Genomic DNA, 19,257 nt, shown 5'->3' on the forward strand with positions numbered 1-19,257 from the left:
AACAGGTGAAAATACGTCAGTGTACCTCACCACTCCCTATAGGGTTAAGAGGAGAACCTACAACAAACTACATAAATAGTGATAAAGCTGAAATAACAGTAAGGTATCGCTCAAGAACAAGAAAATGTTAATAGAAGTTGGCTGCCAGTTGAAGACAACGGCAATGACACCTGATAAGGGAGGGTTGTGAAAACTATGGATCCACCATCTGAACACATACTTAGGGATAGTGGAGCCAATACAGCACTGCCAAGCCACCCACCTACAATTATGAGACTGTTATTAAGCAGCTCTTAACTGCAGGTAAAAATGAGTCTGAACAGTTTGGCTTGACTTCTCTATCAGAATCTTGCAAAAGGGCCTTATGTTTGGGGATCAGTTCCCAGGTTCATCTGCAGGGTCCTCACTGCCCACCACCGGGCAGTGCACCAGCTGACTTTAGGAATCCCCCTTCTAAGACTCACTTCCCTCCTTTGCGAAATGGAGATGCCATTAATATGCATGTTATAGAGTTGCTGGAAGACTCAGACAAAACCACGCTTGTCGAATACTTAGCACTGTGACTGGTAAGCAGAAAGCAGTCAGTCGACAGTGGTTATTAGTATAATTAACATTCTTATCATTTTGGCCATAAAAGGATGGTGCAGAAGCCCCACACCCTCTAAGAGGAGGACCTGCTCTTATGAATGACAGGCCAGGCTCAGAGGGGCCTGCAGGGGTGAGGGCCAGGGGTGGGACATCAGACCTGTGCCCTCAGCTCAGCTACTGCTCTGAGAGCCCAGAAAGGAAGGAGAAGGCTCTGGGGGACTGGCGGCAGGTCTGGGTGTCCGCTGCTGGAGGAGGCGGTCCGCTGCTTTGTGGAGAAGGAGAATCTTGATGTGGAAAAGAGAAGACAGGCTGGAAAGGCAGTCTCCACCTTAACAGACCTCACACCTACTGGACTCACCTTCCTGCTCTCCAAATTGCCAATGGCTTTCCCAGGGAACAGCCTGTAGACTCACTTTCTCAGGCAGGAAGGGTTTACAGAATTTGACATCTTGCTGGTGTGTGCAGCAGGAAAGGCCAAACAATTTTCCCACCTGTCGCTTTGGGGAGGGCTCTTTGGCTTATTTCTTTTCTTCTATGACCTACTTGCCTCACTTCGCAAAAAAAAAAAAAAAAAAAAAAAAAACAAAGGCAGGAGAAGACTCTGCTCTCTGGATAAAGAAAGAAAGACAGAAGGTCTACCTGATATTCAGGATAAAACCCAGTCTTGCTGCTGGGGTATCTCTTGGGTCTAGTGAGAAAAATGGCACAGGAGCTAGAAAAACGGCAAAAAGAGCTGATATCAAGTTATTTTTTTAAATTGAAAGATAGTTGATTTACAATATTGTGTTAGATTCAGGTGCACAGCAAAGAGATTCAGTTATATATATTTATATATATTAGAGTCTTTTCCATTATAGGTTATTATAAGACATTGAATACAGTTCCCTGTGCTCTACAGTAAATCCTTGCTGCTTGTCTATTTTACATATTATACTTTGTATCTGTTAATCTCATACTCCTAAATTTACCCCTCCCCCTTCCCTTTCCGCTTTGGTAACCAGCTTGTTTTCCATGTCTGTGAGTCTGTTTCTGTTTTGTATATAGATTCATTTGTATTAATTTGTAGATTCTATGTATAAGTGATATCTTATCACTTAACATTTGTCTTTCTCTTTCTGACTTACTTCACTTAGGATGATATTCTCTAGGTCCATCCATATCGCTGCAAATGGCAATATTTCACCCTTTTTTATGGCTGAGCAATATTCCATTGTATACGTATATATCTTCTTGAACCATCTGTTGATGGGCACTTGGGTTGCTTCCATTTCTTGGCTAATATAAACAGCAGTGCTATAACAGTGGGGTACATATATCTTTTTGAATTAGAATTTTCATCTTTTCCAGGTATTTGCCCAGGAGTGACATTGCCAGATCATATGGTAGCTCTATTTTTAGTTTTCTAAAGAACTCCATATTGTCTTCCATAGTGGCTGCACCAATTTACATTCTCACCAACAGTGTACAAAGGTTCCCTTTTCTCCACACCCTCTCTAGCATTTATTATTTGTAGACTTTTTGATGATGGCCATTATGACCAGTGTGAGCTGGTACCTCATTGTGGTTTTGATTTGCATTTCTCTGATAATTAGCAGTATTGAATACCTTTCATGTGCCTGTTGGCCATCTGTATGTCTGCTTTGGAGAAATGTCTACTTAAGTCTTCTGCCCATTTCTTGATTGGGTTTTCTTTTGATATTGAGTTGTATGCACAGTTTGTATATTTTGGACACTAACTGTTAAAGTTCTTAAGGTGAGAACTGTGTGAGCTAATGACTCAAGCCTCAGAACTATTATGAGAAGCAGGTAAGAGGCATATAGTTGGTGGTTCAAGCCTGTTCTTCTGCTCCCATCAGTGCCTATAAAATGAGTTTGATTCAGTCCTTCCCTCTGTCCTCTATTGATATGGGCAACTGTGTTAGTCTGCTCTGGATGCAACAAAATGTCACTGACTGGGGGGCTTAAACAACAGACATTTTCTTCATCACATTTCTGGAGGCTAGAAGTCTAAGATCTGGAAGCCAGCATGGTCCGGTTCTGGTGAAGACTCCCTTCCTGGCTTACAGGCAGCAGCCTTCTCGCTGTGTCCTCACATGGCAGAGTGGCAGAGAGAGAGGGGGACCTCTCTCTCTCTCATTTTCTCTTCGTATAAGGCCACAGGCCTACTGGAGTAGGGCCCTAGCCTTATGACCTGGTTTAACCTTAGTGACCTGCTTAAACGCCCTTTTTCCAGATACAGTCACATGGAGGGTTAGGGCTTCAAACCCTAATTTGGGTTAAACACAATTCAGTCCACAGCAGTGACTAACCCCAGGCTGTACAAACAACTCTCGCGACCCCAGCTGCATATTCCAGGGAGTGTGCGGATCAAAGAGGACCTGGGGGCCTACCAATACTTAGATCTTAGTATCTTTGGTCTGCCGGCACCTCGTGCCAGGCCTGGCACACAGTAGGTATTCTATAAAATTCTTATGAGTGTTGGTGGAATGAATGTCACATGTCAACTATTCTCAAGCATGTTCCGTGGAGAAGCCTCCATGAATAACAAATTATGAGGTCAAACTGTTTTGGAAAATATTTCATATTGAATAGACTTTATGAAGATTCACAAAAGACTCCAAGAAGTCCTTCAATAAAGAAACTAATTTAAGTTTGCTTTCAGTGTTTCAGACATATATAAGCAGCAAGTCTTTTTATTGGCAAGTTCTTATTAATGTGTGGAGAAGACGTACAAAAGTTAAAAGACTTCAGAAGAAAAAAAAAGCCCCAAAGTTAAATGACTGCAGAAGATCCCAACTCAAGTCCTTATTCTGTCCCTTATTAGCCATATGAGCCTGAGGAAGTTTTCTAAGCACTTAGAACTTCAGTTTCCTCTCCTGTCAAATGTGTATAATGATACTTTGTTGAATAAAATGAAAAATATGTGGGAAGGGATTTAAATCATGAAGCATTATACAAAGATATTATTTATTTCTCTGACTCCAATAATCTTGTTCTAACCTTTCTTGTATTGCTCCCACTCAGAGATGGATAGTTGTAAGAATACACAGCTGGATGATCCAACTACTTCTGCCTGGACACAGGATTAAGGGCACTTAGCCCACAGACAAGACCCCCCCCCCCCCCCCACAACACACACACAATTGTGTTGGTGTTCTACATGGAAATTCACAGACTGGGTTATCTTTGGAAATGGAGAAGATAAACATGTATGGGTGTGTGTATAAATGCTCTTAGAAATAACTTTAATATATACCAAGACAATTTCCTGTGAATTTTCCTAATGCTTTTCTTTTTTGAAGAGTAGTCATCATCTTCTCAAGACAAGTGAGCTTCAGACATATTTAAGAACAGGATTTTTTTCCCCCAGTGGGTCTCTCAGTTAATAGAAATCTTCCTAAGGATGCTTTGACAACAGGTAACCAAACTCTTTAAACTATACAAACCAACACATTCTTTAATTTTTAAATTAGGCCACTTTAGATACATATAAGAGAATATGTAAGCTATATAGGTTATAAAATATCATAATCTCATGAACACCCATGACCCTACCACCAAGGTTATGAACTTACCAATACTTATGAAGGTACCTATGATTTCCTCCCTGCTGCCACTCCCTCACCTCCCCCAGAGGAGGCCAACATCAGAATGTTGTGTTTATCACTCTCTTGCTTTTATTGAAAAATAGCTTTATCACATATTTATGCATCTCTACATTGCCTTGTTTTAATTTTGCTTCTTTTTCAGCTTTTAAAAATTACACAGGGGGCTTCCCTGGTGGCGCAGTGGTTGAGAGTCCGCCTGTCGATGCAGGGGACACGGGTTCATGCCCCAGTCTGGGAAGATCCCACATGCCGCGGAGTGGCTAGGCCCATGAGCCATGGCCGCTGAGCCTGCACGTCTGGAGCCTGTGCTCCGCAATGGGAGAGGCCACAACAGTGAGAGGCCCGCGTACCGCAAAAAAAAAAAAAAAAAAAATTACACAGCAGTTCCAATTCCTTTATGGCAATGTAAGAAGCCCCCTATACAGCCCACCTCTTGAGCTTCTTATAGCTATAACCTCTGGAAACAACTACCTGAGAATCTGAAAACAAAGGCTGGAAAATTGTATGGGGGAGTCAAAACTTGGAGAAGAAGCAAGCACGAGGGTGAATTTCCAGGTCTTTGATATTTGGCTCTCACATTTTTGCCATGAGGGTGGGCCCCAGTCATGAAGTGGCCTGGTGCAGATGACTGAAGGAAACCCTGCCATCTTTCTGGGAAAGGAGTTCCTACAGACCTCGGGGGAGAACACCAGGGGAAAGAAGCAGAGAAGAGAGGGCACCAGAGAATGAGATCCTCTAATTATGTAAGTAAACTTGCATAAGTCTTAGCCTAACCCATCTGTATTACAGCTGTGTGGTATGGATCCAAACCAGCACAGCAGAGGCTTAAAGAAACGAATTGAGATTTGAATCACTTCCCACAAAAGGTGAGCTAGAATGCATAGTCTGAACTTAATCAGGTTGATTCCTGCTTTAAAAAAAAAAAAAAAAATCAACATTCCCCAGAGGATTATAACAGACACAAAGTCTACCCAACATAACATTCACTTTGTCCAGGATATAATCCCAAACTTCTCAAAATAAAAGAGTAAGAAAATGTGACCCATTCTCAAGAGAAAACACAACTGACAGGTGCCAACGTTGTAGTGACAGATGTAGAAATTATAAGAAAAAGATTTTAAAGCAGCTACTAAACTATGCTCCATGAGATAAAAAAAAAAAAAAAACACACTTGAAATCAATGAGAGGATAGGAAATCTCAATAGAGAAACAGAAGTTATAAAAAAGAAACAAATGGAAACTTTGGAGTTGCAAAATATAAAATCTGAAATAAAAAAATTCACTGGATGGGCTTAAGAGCAGAATGGAGGTGACAGAGGAAAGAATAAGTGAAATGAGAGGAAAGAATAAGATCAATAAAAAGTATCCAAGTCAAGAACAGACTGAATAAAATATTGAAAGTAAAGAATAGATGGGCTTCCCTGGTGGTGCAGTGGTTGAGAGTCCGCCTGCCGATGCAGGGGACACGGGTTCCTACCCTGGTCCGGGAAGATCCCACATGCCGCGGAGCGGCTGGGCCCGTGAGCCGTGGCCGCTGAGCCTGCACGTCCGGAGCCTGTGCTCCACAACGGGAGAGGCCACAATAGTGAGAGGCCTGCGTACCGCAAAAAAAAAAAAAAACTGACTACACTAAGTATTGGTGAGACAATGGAACAGCTAGAACTTTCATTTACTAGTGGTGCATATGGGAAATGGCACGACCACCGAGTACCAGTGGTTTAGCTTTTGCATATATTCAACTTCACTAAATATGCCACAGTATTTTCCAAGATTGTATCAATTTATAATCTCGCCAGCAATGTAAAAGAGTTCCCACTGCTCTATCTCCTCGCTAACACTTGGTATTGGCAGGATTCTTATTTGTATGCATCTGGTGGGTGTAAAGTGGTAACTCCTTGCAGTCTTAATTTATGTCTCCTTGAAATTACTGGTAAGACTGAGCATCTTTCAATATGTATATTCTTCATTCACATTCCCCCTTGTATGAAATGAATATTCATATCTTATGCCCATTTGTCTATGTTATCTTTTCCTTATGGACTTGTAGGAATTCTTTATTTACTCTGGATATTCATATTTTGTTGGTCGTACGTGTCCTAAGCATCTTCTCCCAGTCTGTGGCTTATCTTTTTACTTCCTTTACAATGCCTTTGGATGAACAGAGATATTCTTCACTTTATACAAATATAAATGTGCTATGAACCTTTTCTTAGACGTTTCATTTTTATAAATTGAGCCAAATGTTAATTTTTATGGGAACTTAATGTAAGAAACTTTGTGATTCTCTTTTTATAAACAGAAGGCTTATTTGTAATTTACACATTCATTCCCCCAAAGCATTGGTTAAAATTTTTTATAGCTCTATAATAATATTTTTAAGAAGTATAATATTCATAGCAAACTTCTGAAATGGACTTGCAAAGAAACACTGAGTACTTAGGAAATGATGTGTGTATTTCTAGAAGCAAATATAGCCTTACCAAAATCAGTTACTTAACTTTCCTGCTCTTTTTTTTTCTGATTCTAAAAATAGAGTTTCAACTCCAGATGAACAGGAGAATGCCATATATATGGTCATATGTATTGATTTATATAAGTACAGATAGATAACATATCTTGATTTTTAAAAAGTGTTTGATAAAATCACCCTTTATTCCTTACATATAAGATGGTAAAACCAAACAAGACCACTAGACTGGGTAGGTTATATCCTACAGTATTTTACATAAGTACAGTGTAGAGTAGCACAGTAAAGTAAAATCTAGTAAATATAATTCACAGTTTGAACCAGAGATCATAGATGAATGATTTTGGATTAACTTGGAATCATCATACTGTAATAGTCACAGAACTCTTTCCTTTGCACTAACATTTTTAATCTTGGTCCCGGATGAAGATGTTGAAATGAAAATGAAGTTACTTTTTAACGCTTTCATCATTTTTTTTTTTTTTTTTGCGGTACGCAGGCCTCTCACTGTTGTGGCCTCTCCCGTTGCGGAGCACAGGCTCCGGACGCGCAGGCTCAGCGGCCATGGCTCACGGGCCCAGCCACTCCGCGGCATGTGGGATCCTCCCGGACCGGGGCACGAACCCGTGTCCCCTGCATCGGCAGGCGGACTCTCAACCACTGCGCCACCAGGGAAGCCCCATCATTTTTAATGATAGAAAGAAAACAAGAACAATTAACTACGCAGATGGCAAAATCCAAATTCTAAAGGACCTCAAAACCAGCAAGATGGAATTTAACCAAAGGAACTGCAAATCTGTCTTCACATTTAAAAGTTAACTGTGCAAGTGAATAGTGAGTGGGTTCTGCCTTGGCTAAATTTCATTTCAGAAATATCTTGTGTGGCTTACTTGACTTCCCGTTTTAAATGAGGCAATGTGGTGAAAGACTTGACACAATCTGAACTGCTATCACAGTAGTAAGGGGCTGCTCTAGACAGGATAGCTCCAGCCCCCTGTACAAAGCTGCTCTTGACACCGCATGGACGTCTAACCCACCCTGTTCAGTTCTGGGGGCCACATTTCAAGAGGTACATCAACAACCTCAGCGGTGTCCAGAGAAGGTATTAGAGTAGCATAGGGCTGCTTGCAAGGATGGTTTACTGGCACGCGGTTATAGCCACCGGGAAAACGTGATGACTTTTTCTAATTGGCACAAACATGCCATCAGCTAAGCATGCAAGGAACCTAGAGATTACTTCCTGGGAAATTGGAAATCTAGAAACGTTTATAGGGAGAAAGACAGACTGAAAGACTTACGATGACTGTCAGAGCCAGTCCCGTAGTCCTGATCCCCAGCTCGCTACAATAATCCCCGTCTGAGACAGCATGGATTTAAGCACCTCTGGTCCCACAGTTGGGCTCCTCCTTGCTGTTTCTCTAACCCCCAAGGTAATACTGCCTTTCAGAAAACTGGGTTTTGCCTTGTCTCTTAAAAAAAAAAAAGACATCCTGGAAAGGTGGTCAAGAGCATGTGGAATCAGGCTGGAACTTTGGTTCAAATCCAGATGTGGCTTAGTGACTGACTGACTGAGCAATGCCAAGCCCTTACTATCTCTGAGCCTCCTTTTCTTTACTTTTTTTTTTTTTTTTTTTTGCGGTACGCGGGCCTCTCACTGCTGTGGCCTCTCCCATTGCGGAGCACAGGCTCTGGACGCACAGGCTCAGTGGCCATGGCTCACGGGCCCAGCCGCTCCGCGGCACGTAGGATCTTCCCAGACCGGGGCATGAACCCGTGTCCCCTGCATCGGCAGGCGGACTCTCAACCACTGCGCCACCAAGGAAGCCCTGAGCCTCCTTTTCTTACGTATAAAATGCACTGGAGGTGGTGGTAATAAAACCAGCCTTTTAGCACTAGGTGTGTATTAAAGGAGAAGCTTCTTGTAAAGAGCTTGGCATGGAACATAATGAAGTCTAGGTAGGTAGGTCTCGTGACCATCACCCTGTCAGGATCTCCCCAGGTGCCCACTGCCCTGTCCCTGTGACAGGTGGGGCACCCCAGGCACTGGCCAGTTACTCCTGGACTTCCAACAGTAGGTCTCCTCAGGTCCCCAAAGTTGAGTCCAATAGAGTAGCCACTTAAAATATGGTAAATGCAACTAAGGAACTGAATTTTAAGTTTTATTTCATTTTAATTAATTTACATTTACATTTAAATACCCATACATGGCTAGCGGCCACCTTGTTGGACAGAGCCGAGAGTAAGAGCTGCTAATGGCAGCAATGACCACAGAACCAGGAGGGCCCTGAGCACCCTTCACGGGAGATAGTCAAGCTGAGGTTGGATGATTATTAAAGGGGGGGGTGCAGAAGTATCCCTGAGTTAGATCCTTTCACTTTGACCTGCTGGGGTTCTCTGCACTCAACTGCTTTTCTTCAACACGATATTTTTGCCACCAAACCACCCAGTTGCTTTCTGTCAGTGACACGATAGGACAGACCTCACAGTGACAGGTGCAAGGCTTGCCCTGGTGACCCGGCCTCCAGGCTGAGCTTAGAACATCCCAGCCAAAAAGAGGGATTCTCTTTGCATTTTGTTTTCAATCCGCTAAGAAACAGGAAGCAGCGTTCAACTGTTCCCTGCCAGGGAGTGATGCACACCGCACTCTCCTGGCTGGTGCTTTCCAGAACAATGGAAATAAATCTGATGTAATGTAGCAGAACACGACAAGGGACAGTTTTCCCCTTAACAAATACTTATTTGAAATGGTGCCCACACCCTGCACGAGGAGTGATCTATTTCCCACAACAGTGTTCCAGCAAAACCCATTACTAATTCCACAACTCAAATTAAAACTAACAGAGCTTGAAGGCTGGGGCTAATGTGCTCTCTGCCGACAAGGAGCGAGGAAGGGTGGGGGGAGGGGACCGGCGCATTTCAGGCGTATGTGTTTAATTACACTGTTTAACGCATTGAGAATAATTTAGCCACCCGAGTGGAGAAAATAAGGCACTTAACTGCTCTCTGGAGGAAAAAAAGCCCCGTGCAAACCACTCTCAGCTGTGTGATACCTCGCACACCTCAGGGCTTTGGGGGCGGAGAGAGAGAGGAAGAGAGAGACGGAGGGAAGGTAAGGAGAGACAAAGAGAGGGGAGAGGGAGGGAGAGAGGGAATTTTGTGCATGTGCAAATCTACTGTGAGTTGGGAGTTCACGTGACTATTTCTCAAGGAGAGCTGGTATGTGGTGGTGTAAAGGTGAGAATGAACATACATTTTAGGTTTTAAAATGTAACTTAACACCTAGACCAGTGCTTTCCCTGGGTTACTCTCCCACTTCAGAACCATCTCAGTGAGGTTCCCTGCCTTGGGGGCCTGAAAGCCATGAGTGAGGTTTGTGGCCCCCAAAAAGGCAGTCCTCAGAGGAAGACTACCCAGGGCTCTCTTTGCAGAAGGGGAAACTGAGGCTTAAGATCAAACAAGAGGCGTTTGGACAGTGCTTGGAGTGGACAGCTGTCCAGCCCCCAGCTTCAAGGCTGATGCCCTGGCCTGGACACAAAGCTTAGTCTAGTCTCTGCCAAGAGGCACCTTACCTTCTGTTTCATTAGGGCTGAGAGGGGTCTGAGAGAATCTCTGATCCAAGGGCCACGGGAGAGGGAGTAATGAGAGAAGCCTCTCACGTGGCTTCAGATACAGAGTGCCGCAGCGCCCCCGATGGGGAACAGGTGCCAGAGAAGTGAGTGCTCAGAATAGAACTATCCATGGCCTGCCAGGGACTCTGGGTTCAGGGCCAGGCCGACTGCCAAGGAGATGAGCCTCCTGGAAAGAGAGAGGCAAAAAGCAGAAACCGCTTTGCATGGCCACAGGCGATGCAACCCTTCACTGCTCTCTCTGCTGGCCTCGCCATGTGCACCCAGCCTCTTTGGGGACTCACGGCCTAAGGGAGCTCAGAGACCTCAGCTGATGGGTCCCTCCCAGGCACGCTATGGGGTAACAAAGAGAACGCCTGCCTGGCAGAAAGGAGTCTGCTCTGCTCCACTGCATTTGTGAGCCGCACCTCTCCTCGGGCCTCAGGTTCCCCATTTGGAACACTGAGCAAGTTGGATTTACTCTTCCAAGTGCTTTTCAGCTGCAATGCTCTGTGTTTCTGGAACTGGGAACGTGAGTTCTTACGCACCCTATGTGACATTGTTGAGCAGGCAGTGAAACAGGAATACAGTATTCCTTTCAGTTAGGTTCGCCATGTGCAAACACGAAAAATCAAAACGTTTTGGCATGAAATGATTCTCCTTACCAACCCCAAAGTGCTTTGGTATGTGTCATTCGATTACCGAAGAGGCCTAGAAAGTTCCTGAGTGGACTGTCAGTGTATTCTGAGGACAAGGCAGAGCGTTCTTTCTGGGTTCTATAATTACATGTGTCCCGGAAACACCCTGTAATATTCGGTATGATCTTGGATTTCTGGGCATATTTTCCCCCCCATCTATAAAGAGAGGATATACTTCCCATTTAGCTAATTCAAGCTCCCTTTTAAGCAAATTAGGGGGATTTAGGAAGTTGGGGCCTGTCATGTATCAAATGATAATCTGGTCTTAAGAGCTACTATTTCCAAGCCATCCTCCCCAGATCGCTCCAGACGGCTCACTTCCCAGCGGCAGGAACCAGAGAGGCCTAGGCAAGCACTGAGCCCGCTGAGTTTAGGGCCTTTTAAATAATTTCTTTGGAAGGCGACACCACATTTAGACAATCAGTGAATTCTTAAACGATTTCCTCTTGGCCTGTCTTCTTAGGCTTTCAATGAAATGAGACAAAGAGAAAGAAAATGGATAAAACAGAGAGACAGGGATAAAGAGACCCAGACAGACAGGGGCAGAGAGACAAAGACAGAGACAGCCAGCCAGCGGAGACGGAGATGGTGATGAAGAGAGTGGGAGGAACGAGAGGCCCAAGATATGGAGAAGGACAAGTCCACTAATAAAAAGCATCCATGTGCATCCGTGTGCAATGCCAGCATACGACCGTGCTGAAGTCATATGCAAACATCACCATGCTTTCTCACCCCTCAGACGTGAGCACTTGAGGCACACCTGGAAAACAGATGTGCAACGGCTGAGACTCCCTGGTGGAGCTCTCTGAAGTTCCCGCCTGCTGGGACAGAGCCATGTGTGGAGATCCAGGGGATCACCCAGGGGAGAGAAAAAGACGGACACCAGCAGTTGGACCTCTGGCCAGGTTACCTCGGGCATCCCGGTCTGTACCCGGCCACCTCTGGGCATCTCAGGCCTGTGGAGGCCACAGAGGTGAGTGGGCAGAGCCTTGGACTGGAGCCTGCTTCTGGTTCTGCCAGTGTCCAGTCCTTACTGTGGTGTGAGGATGCGGGTGGGGAGAGAGGTACACTCGCACCAGCACCCAAGCACTGTAAGGGAGAGACTCCCTTTTCTGACCAGCTCAGGGACATAAGATGATGGTATGTTCTCAAAAGGCCCAGGCCAAGCTACTTGGTCTGAGACTTTTCTGAAAGCAGGCTTCCATCCAAGTAGATGGAGTCATGCTTGTGGGGTTGGGGACAGGGCACGGGTCAGCAAAAGGGGAGAAGTCTCTTTGAAAATAAGAGTTTTCTGAGGGACTTCCCTGGTGGTGCAGTGGTTAAGAATCCGCCTGCCAGTACAGGTGACACGGGTTCGATCCCTGGTCCGGGAAGATCCCACATGCCGCAGAGCAACGAAGCCCATGCGCCATAACTACTGAGCCTGCGCTCTAGAGCCACAACTACTGATCCCGCGCGCCTAGAGCCCGTGCTCTGCAGCAAGTGGAGCCACTGCAATGAGAAGCCCGCGCACAGCAACGAAAAGCAGCCCCCGCTCGCCGCAGCTAGAGAAGCCCTGTGCACAGCAACGAAGACCCAAGGCAGCCAAATAAATAAATAAATATTTTAAAAATTAAAAAAAAGCTTTCTGAATTAATTATGTTGAAGAGCATCACGAAAAAGAATGAACTTAGAACACGATTCTGTGTGTGAGCATGTGTATAAACATGTGTATAAGCGGGTGAGTGAAGCAGTTTTGAAAAGCAGGTTGAGGGGGGTTTTAAGCCTCTCAGGACTCCCATGCTCTTTTCTTCATTCTTAAGAATCAGAGACAGTAGGAAGAGAGAGGAGCAGAAATGGTCTAGGAGCCGCTGCTTGCAGGAGGGGCCAGAGGGGAGGTGGTGGGAACGACAGGCCAGGTGGGAGAGGGACCACACCTCCATCCCTCCAGCGGAAGACGGAATGCAGACGCTGCCACAGGAAACCTCGGCCTCCCTTCTGCTGCCTGGGCTGCAGGTCAGAACAGGTGAGGGGGGCAGGTGAGTCCTGTGCCCATCTGGAGGAAGTGACCGGGTTGAGGAGGTAGCCAGGGTCCTCAAACAGCATCAGAGGGAGACAGCGTCTGGATCGGGACAGACTCCACATGCCTGCGTCCTAGCAGCTGGCCCATCCTGAACGCCTCTGACCTGAAGTTCTCCCCCCAGCAATGCCATCTGAAAGTCTCTTCACGTTGGTTCCTGAAGAGAAGCCAAAAATTTCAGACATGGAGCGTTATGATGTAGCTCGGCTGGTTGGCAGCCTCTTCTCGTTAAGGATTAGACTGGGGAGAAAACAGGACATTTGGCTAAGAGACCCAGGGAACAAGTCCTGTGACCTCTCCTACCTCAGGCACTTGAGAACCAACTGGATCCAGATGTGAGTCATCGGCTACGCCTCCAGAGGGCAGATGTGTGGTCTGTCCGGATGGAGACAAGCCCCCAGGGTCTCTAGTCCCCAGGCTGTGATGGGGTCTGGCTCAATTCTCTGAGCTGTGTGGGAATTCTTGGTCAGGCTGGATCCACAGGCATGGCAGGGCAGACCTGGCCAGTGATCAGAGGGCAGAGTACTGCCCAAGGGACCACTCTTTCAGAGAGAAGTCAAAGTTCTTGGCCACTTTCAGTTTTAAAGGTCCCTTGTGGCCGATGTGACACAGTGAGAATGTTAACCCCACTGCTGCAGCTCTCTACCAGCCCAGGGACTCAGAGGCAGTCCATCACCAGGGTCATAACCCTTAGTACACAGTACTTCTCTCATCTTAGAAAAACTCTACCAGAGGGGGCGGCAGTGGGGCAAGTCTTCACTTCCACATCATCGCTTCAAAATTTGCATTTGTTTATTAGCTAAATAGGTCATCTCTGAGGCAGCTCAGGAGCTGGGTGAGATGACCTTCAGCTGCCTTTCAACATGATCCTCACAGATTACAATGGTTTGGAAGGCTCCTTAGGGATCACCTTATTCAACTACCTTAAAAATTAAGATGAGGAAATTGTGTTTGGCCGAGATTTCCTGTTTTTCTCTTGGGAGGGCCAGCTTTGCAGACTAGTGAGCACACATGGTAGAGAAGAGCTTCCTGAGAATTCAGGGATAGAGACAGAGAAAGATCGAACCCAGGGTCACTAGGGTCCAAAGCAGTGCTCCCGACCCGTGTTGAGTATGGGAATTGCTGATGCACTCAGTTCAACCAGTTTCTTTATTTTGCCTTCTCAAAGCCTTTTATGTAAATCTGAGTCATGACTCTCCGAAGAGGGGAAGGTAGGAGGCAACATTCACCCACGTTTGATCACAGAAACTTTATATCAAGGAGCTCCCAGCAACAGTTCCTAGAAGTAGTGTTCCATGTAGCATGCTTGTCCAAGAGATAGAGTCCCCAAAGGTAGCAGAAAAAAAAAAAAAAAAAAATCAACATTCTGCTCTCGATTCTGCTCTGCTCTTTTGCACAGCTGTAGCCTTTCTTACTATCAAAGGATGCGCTGCCTTATAAAGGTTTGGGAAAGTGAAGGATGTGCTCAGTCTGACCTCTTCCAAACACTGAGGAGAGATGGGGTAGACCTGAGGACTCTTTCATGGTTGCCTCATGGGAGAAAGGGGGAGGTGACTCCCTAAGATCAGGAAACATTAGTGCCTTGCACAGTGTCCTGCAAATAATAATGATAACTTGATCCGTATTGGACTAATCTTATGTGCTGTCTCAGGTCCTCTTGGTCTCACCTGTCTCTGGGTCTCTTACCCCTCTTTGGGGGGTTTTCTTTGACCCCAGGAAAAGAAGTGGCTCTTCTCACCACTTCTGGACTCAGATGAGGTGCCAAGCCACAAGGAGAAGGATCTGGATTTCCCAGTGGCTGCCAAGGGGCCACATGGCACAAGCCAGAGGTTCAGAAGCATGAATTCCCCACGGGGCAAACTTTGAGCAATGAGAGATGGGAGACAGGAGGGAGCCCACATGTAAATTTCCTCTCCAGCCTCTCTCCTGTGGACTCTTCCAAGACACAGCATTTCTGCAAAGCTAGTCCACAGGTGTCCTGCTTTAGCCAAGTAGCTGGCTATATCTCTATGTGAAGAGAGGCGGGTGACACATCATCTTATATTGCTTCCCATCCTTCTCTCCCCATTTCTCATTTCCCTCACTCTCACTGCCCTGGTACTGCAACTCCCAGTGAGGCATTAGCACTTAAGCTTTGCCTCAAGCTTTGTTTTGTAGAGGACCCAGGCTCAAATAATGTCAATAGTAACTACTAAAATGTTTTGAACACCTACCATGTGCCAGGCACTGCTAAGTACTTTACATATATTATCTCATTTAATCTAATTTATTGTTACATTCTAGTGATGAGGAAACTGGGACTCAGACAGGTTACGTAACATGCCCAGATGATAGTATCAGACAGCACGCATGGTAGCATCAAGCGCAGTGCTAGACATAGAGTAAGCCCTCAGGGTGAGTAGGTGGATCATTAATTTGTATATTTCTCACCAGCACCTTTTCTTCTAAGGCATTCTTTCCAGTGAAATCACTCACTAAATACTACCAGTGAAGAAATCAAAGAGGAAATCAGAAAATATGTCAAGACCAAAGGAAAATGGAAGCACGACACTCCAAAAATCTCTGGGATGCAGCAAAAGCAGTTCTAAGAGTGAGGTTCATAGCAATGCAGGCCTTCCTCAAGAAACAAGAATATCGCAAACAACCTATTGATAACTTACCACCTAAAAGAATTCAAGAAAGAACAAAGCCCGAAGTCAGCAGAAGGAAGGAAATGATAAAGATCAGAGAGGAAATAAATAAAACAGATCAAAAAGACAATAGAAAAGATCAATGAAACCAAGAGCTGGTTTTTTTAAAAGATAAACAAAAGTGATAAACCTTTAGCCAGGCTCACTAATTAGAAAAGACAGGACCCAAATAAACAAAACAAGAAATGAAAGAGGAGAATTAACAACTGATACTGGAGAAATACAAAAAGTCATAAGAAAATACTATGAACTATGAAATACTGTTCTATATGCCATCAAAGTGGATGACCTAGAAGAAATGGACAAGTTTCTAGAAACAAACAGCATGCCAGGAATAATATAACTCGTAGTCATCTGCATCTTGCTTAGTAGCAAGTGGCTCACCAGGTACCTTTCTTATTCCATCTACAAATTGGGAATAATAAGTTTATGTTACATATAACTCTTGCTTATTACACAATTGGTAGATTATTATATTGTCAACAACCAATGTGCTAACCAGAGTCCTCCTGCAGCTATCACCCACAAGAACAAAAATTAGGTCCAGTTGGGTACAAGTGGGCCAATCCAAGAGAATTGCTCACTAAATATTCAGGTAATGCCATCTGGGGGTCATCAAAGTTCTGTTTCTGTCCCAGGACAAACAGGGTAGTTGGCAGGTCATAACTTAACTGTAACTGCAGAGGAAAAATGTCTGCACTCATTCTAATCTGGTCAGCTTGGGTTCAGACAAAATAGCTGTGGCTCTGTCTCCCCAAGTACAGAATCACATCTCAGATTCCACAACATTTGTAGCCATGGAGGCACATGCATTGACCAGGAAGCAGCTCTAGGGGTATAGGAACCACCTGAATCTCTGCAGTGGTGTTGACCAGCCTTTGGGGATTAACACAGGTTTTTCAACTTGGTATAATTATTCATCTAGATCATTAGAAAACAAAAGGCAAGCCCTGGGCCCCGTTCCTCCAGCAAATATTAAACACCGACTACGTGTCAGAAACTATACAGTGGTGAACAAAGACATGGTTCCTGCCATCAGGGTATCCCTTATGACAATGTAGCCCTCCAGGTTGTAACTAAATGAGCAGAAAGCCAAGGTGACGCAGTGATTAAGAGATCCTCTCACTGTATGAAGTGTGCAAAGTTTAGGTTATCTTCTCTTAGGGAGTCAACTCACCCTTTGCCCCAGTTTTTCTTAAAACTTGTACTTGGGCCCTTTGCATCAGAAACACCCACTTTTCAGAGCTACTGAATCCATATCTCTGGGGGTGGAGATTTAGATCTACAGAATTAAGACCGTCCCTGAAACATTTATGTGCTCACTCAAGTTTGGAGCACTGTCTTGGTCCGAAGCCCTGGGAGGTCACCACTCGCATCCTACCTGTTTCAGAGGCAGGTGGTTTGATGGAGCCTAGTCAGCAGGATTCCTGTGGGGAGCAGAGTTGGGGCCGGGTGGGTCCCACAGGCTCGGTGGCAGCAGCAGCTCTGCGGCGGGATGGAGAGTGGCATAGGAGACAGGCGGTGGAGGACAGCGGCAGTCCCTCTGGAGAAAAGGCAGGCTGAGAGCCCCACAGCGCAGGCCTCTGCTTGCTTCGTCCCCTCAGGCTCTTCCTCATACAGGCACAGCAGTTACCTCCCCACCTTAGTTAAACAATGACTCCAGCCTGGCGCCGGGTGCCTCCCTCCCGGAGAGAGGATATTGGATTTAATTGCAAAACTTCCCCAAAGATGCTCCACCCTAAGCCTCTCTCCACCTGATCCCACCTCACTTCCTGGAGCCCCGAGCTTTCGACTTCTTGGCTGCCTGAGTTGTGGTCGTCCGCTTTGTTTTTTACTTCAGCAACTTCTCCTTCAGAGGAAGTGCTGAGACAGGGAAGTGTCCTTCCTTTGTGCCTCATTCCCACACCGGAAGTGCCTTCGCCAGGTGTTGCACGTCAAGAGCAGATGCCCAAGGTAAATCACACCACCTGGGCTTTCTGCAGGAAGCTCTTTCCACAAATATAAATGGCAGACCCCATGAACCCTTGGCCATGGAGAGACCCGGGGAAGGTCTCCGCATCATCCCTGCTTAACGGCTCAAGGAGAAAGGGATGAGGCGTGTAAAGCAGGCGCTTCCTGACTCCAGACTCCCCATAGCATGGCTCACCCTACGTAATAGGTGTTGACTGAAAAAAAATGCACAGCCTAAGAGCTGAGAATTATTAGGACTTCAAGCCCAGGAGGCAGCCTCTCACATAGCTCTGAGGGACGGCTCTGAAGAGGTAACGGAGGAGCCAGGATACACAGGAGGTTTTGCAACAAACACCAGGTAGTTGGAACATCAAAAGGTTACTGTTAATTAAAGAAAAGCAGACATCTCACGTTAAGGAACTTGGCGCTTTTCTGTGTTTGGGAAGATGCAAGAGCCTGGACTCACTGAAATCACTCCTCTGATCTGCACCTTAGCTATCTACAGCCGGTATCCTGTGCTTTCCCATCCTGAGTCCCCTGGGGGGTGGGCGTGCTGCAGTGCCTGAGGGCTTGGCAGTGGGCAGCCCTGTTTGTCTCCAGCCTGAGTTCCCTCAGGGCTCACCAGCGGGGGCTGCTTTAGGGGCTGATGGGTGCAACATCCGTTGTCTGCTGATATGGCAGGAACATTTTTCATTCACAGCCTAAAAGAGGGAAACCTCATCTCTACCCATGAGTCATGGGAGTGATGGAGGGTGGGGAGCCTGCCAAGAGAAGAGGTTGGTGATGTAGTCCAGGCAAGGGTGAGCACAGTGAGAAAGGACAAATGCCAAGTGGACAGCTTGAGGAATTTGCATGAAGTGAGACCCAAATCACCAGCACCCAGATAAAGAGACAACATTACCAGTACCCCAAAGCCCACTTGGGACCCCCCCTTCCCATCACTATCCTCCAGGATAGCCTCAAGGCAAACTATCCCCAGCCCCCCCCCCCGCAGTGCATTTTGATAAGCTCCATCCTCTTCCTCATTTTAAAGAAAACAGATTCAGTGTTTTGTTCATTATACCCCAATAAAGCTGAGAAAGAAAACCAAAAAGAAAAAACAAAAAAAAAGGAAAAAAAAAAGAAAATAAATTCATTGTTGATTTAGGGGATTAAATCAAATGTCCCTGCAAAATATGACAAAGGAGACAAGTGTGGTAGGGCAAACAGGTGTACAGAGTATTTGCCATGTAATCAAATGGCTCATCTAACAGATTTCACGTGTTTTTACATTCCTTTCTGGGTGGAAAAAGTCGTCAACAAAGTGAGATGATTTTTTTTTAGTGCCAAGCAGTGTGAAGTGCAGGCTCACGCCGCTTCGGTGCTGTGCTGTGGGCTGCATTCTGGATGAATTAGGCAAGTCATGTTCTTAGACTCAGAGCAGTAGGTGACAAATCTAACAGTATCTTCAAGAGAAGCATTAGAAACACTCACGTTTTCAAACCAAAATGTCCCGGCATTACCACTTACTTATCGTGGAATTTTGGACAAGCAACTTAACGCTAAGCCTGTTTCCTTCACTCCAAAACAGCGATGATAACTGAATCTAACTC

The 19,257-nt window shown here is 45.5% G+C and overlaps 1 protein-coding gene across 1 annotated transcript in view; it reads right to left on the reverse strand.

Annotated features, from left to right (window-relative positions):
• Positions 1–17,168, reverse strand: part of CAPN13 (calpain 13) — a 99,345-nt gene extending 82,177 nt beyond the window's left edge. Inside the window, exon 1 of the mRNA XM_032652236.1 lies at positions 17,097–17,168. The gene's annotated coding sequence lies outside the window, so the exon portion shown is untranslated. The remainder of the gene's footprint in view (positions 1–17,096) is intronic.
• Positions 17,169–19,257: the final 2,089 nt, after the last annotated feature.

This window comes from Phocoena sinus, chromosome 13 (genome assembly GCF_008692025.1).
Source record: "Phocoena sinus isolate mPhoSin1 chromosome 13, mPhoSin1.pri, whole genome shotgun sequence".
Taxonomy (NCBI): Eukaryota; Metazoa; Chordata; class Mammalia; order Artiodactyla; family Phocoenidae; genus Phocoena; species Phocoena sinus.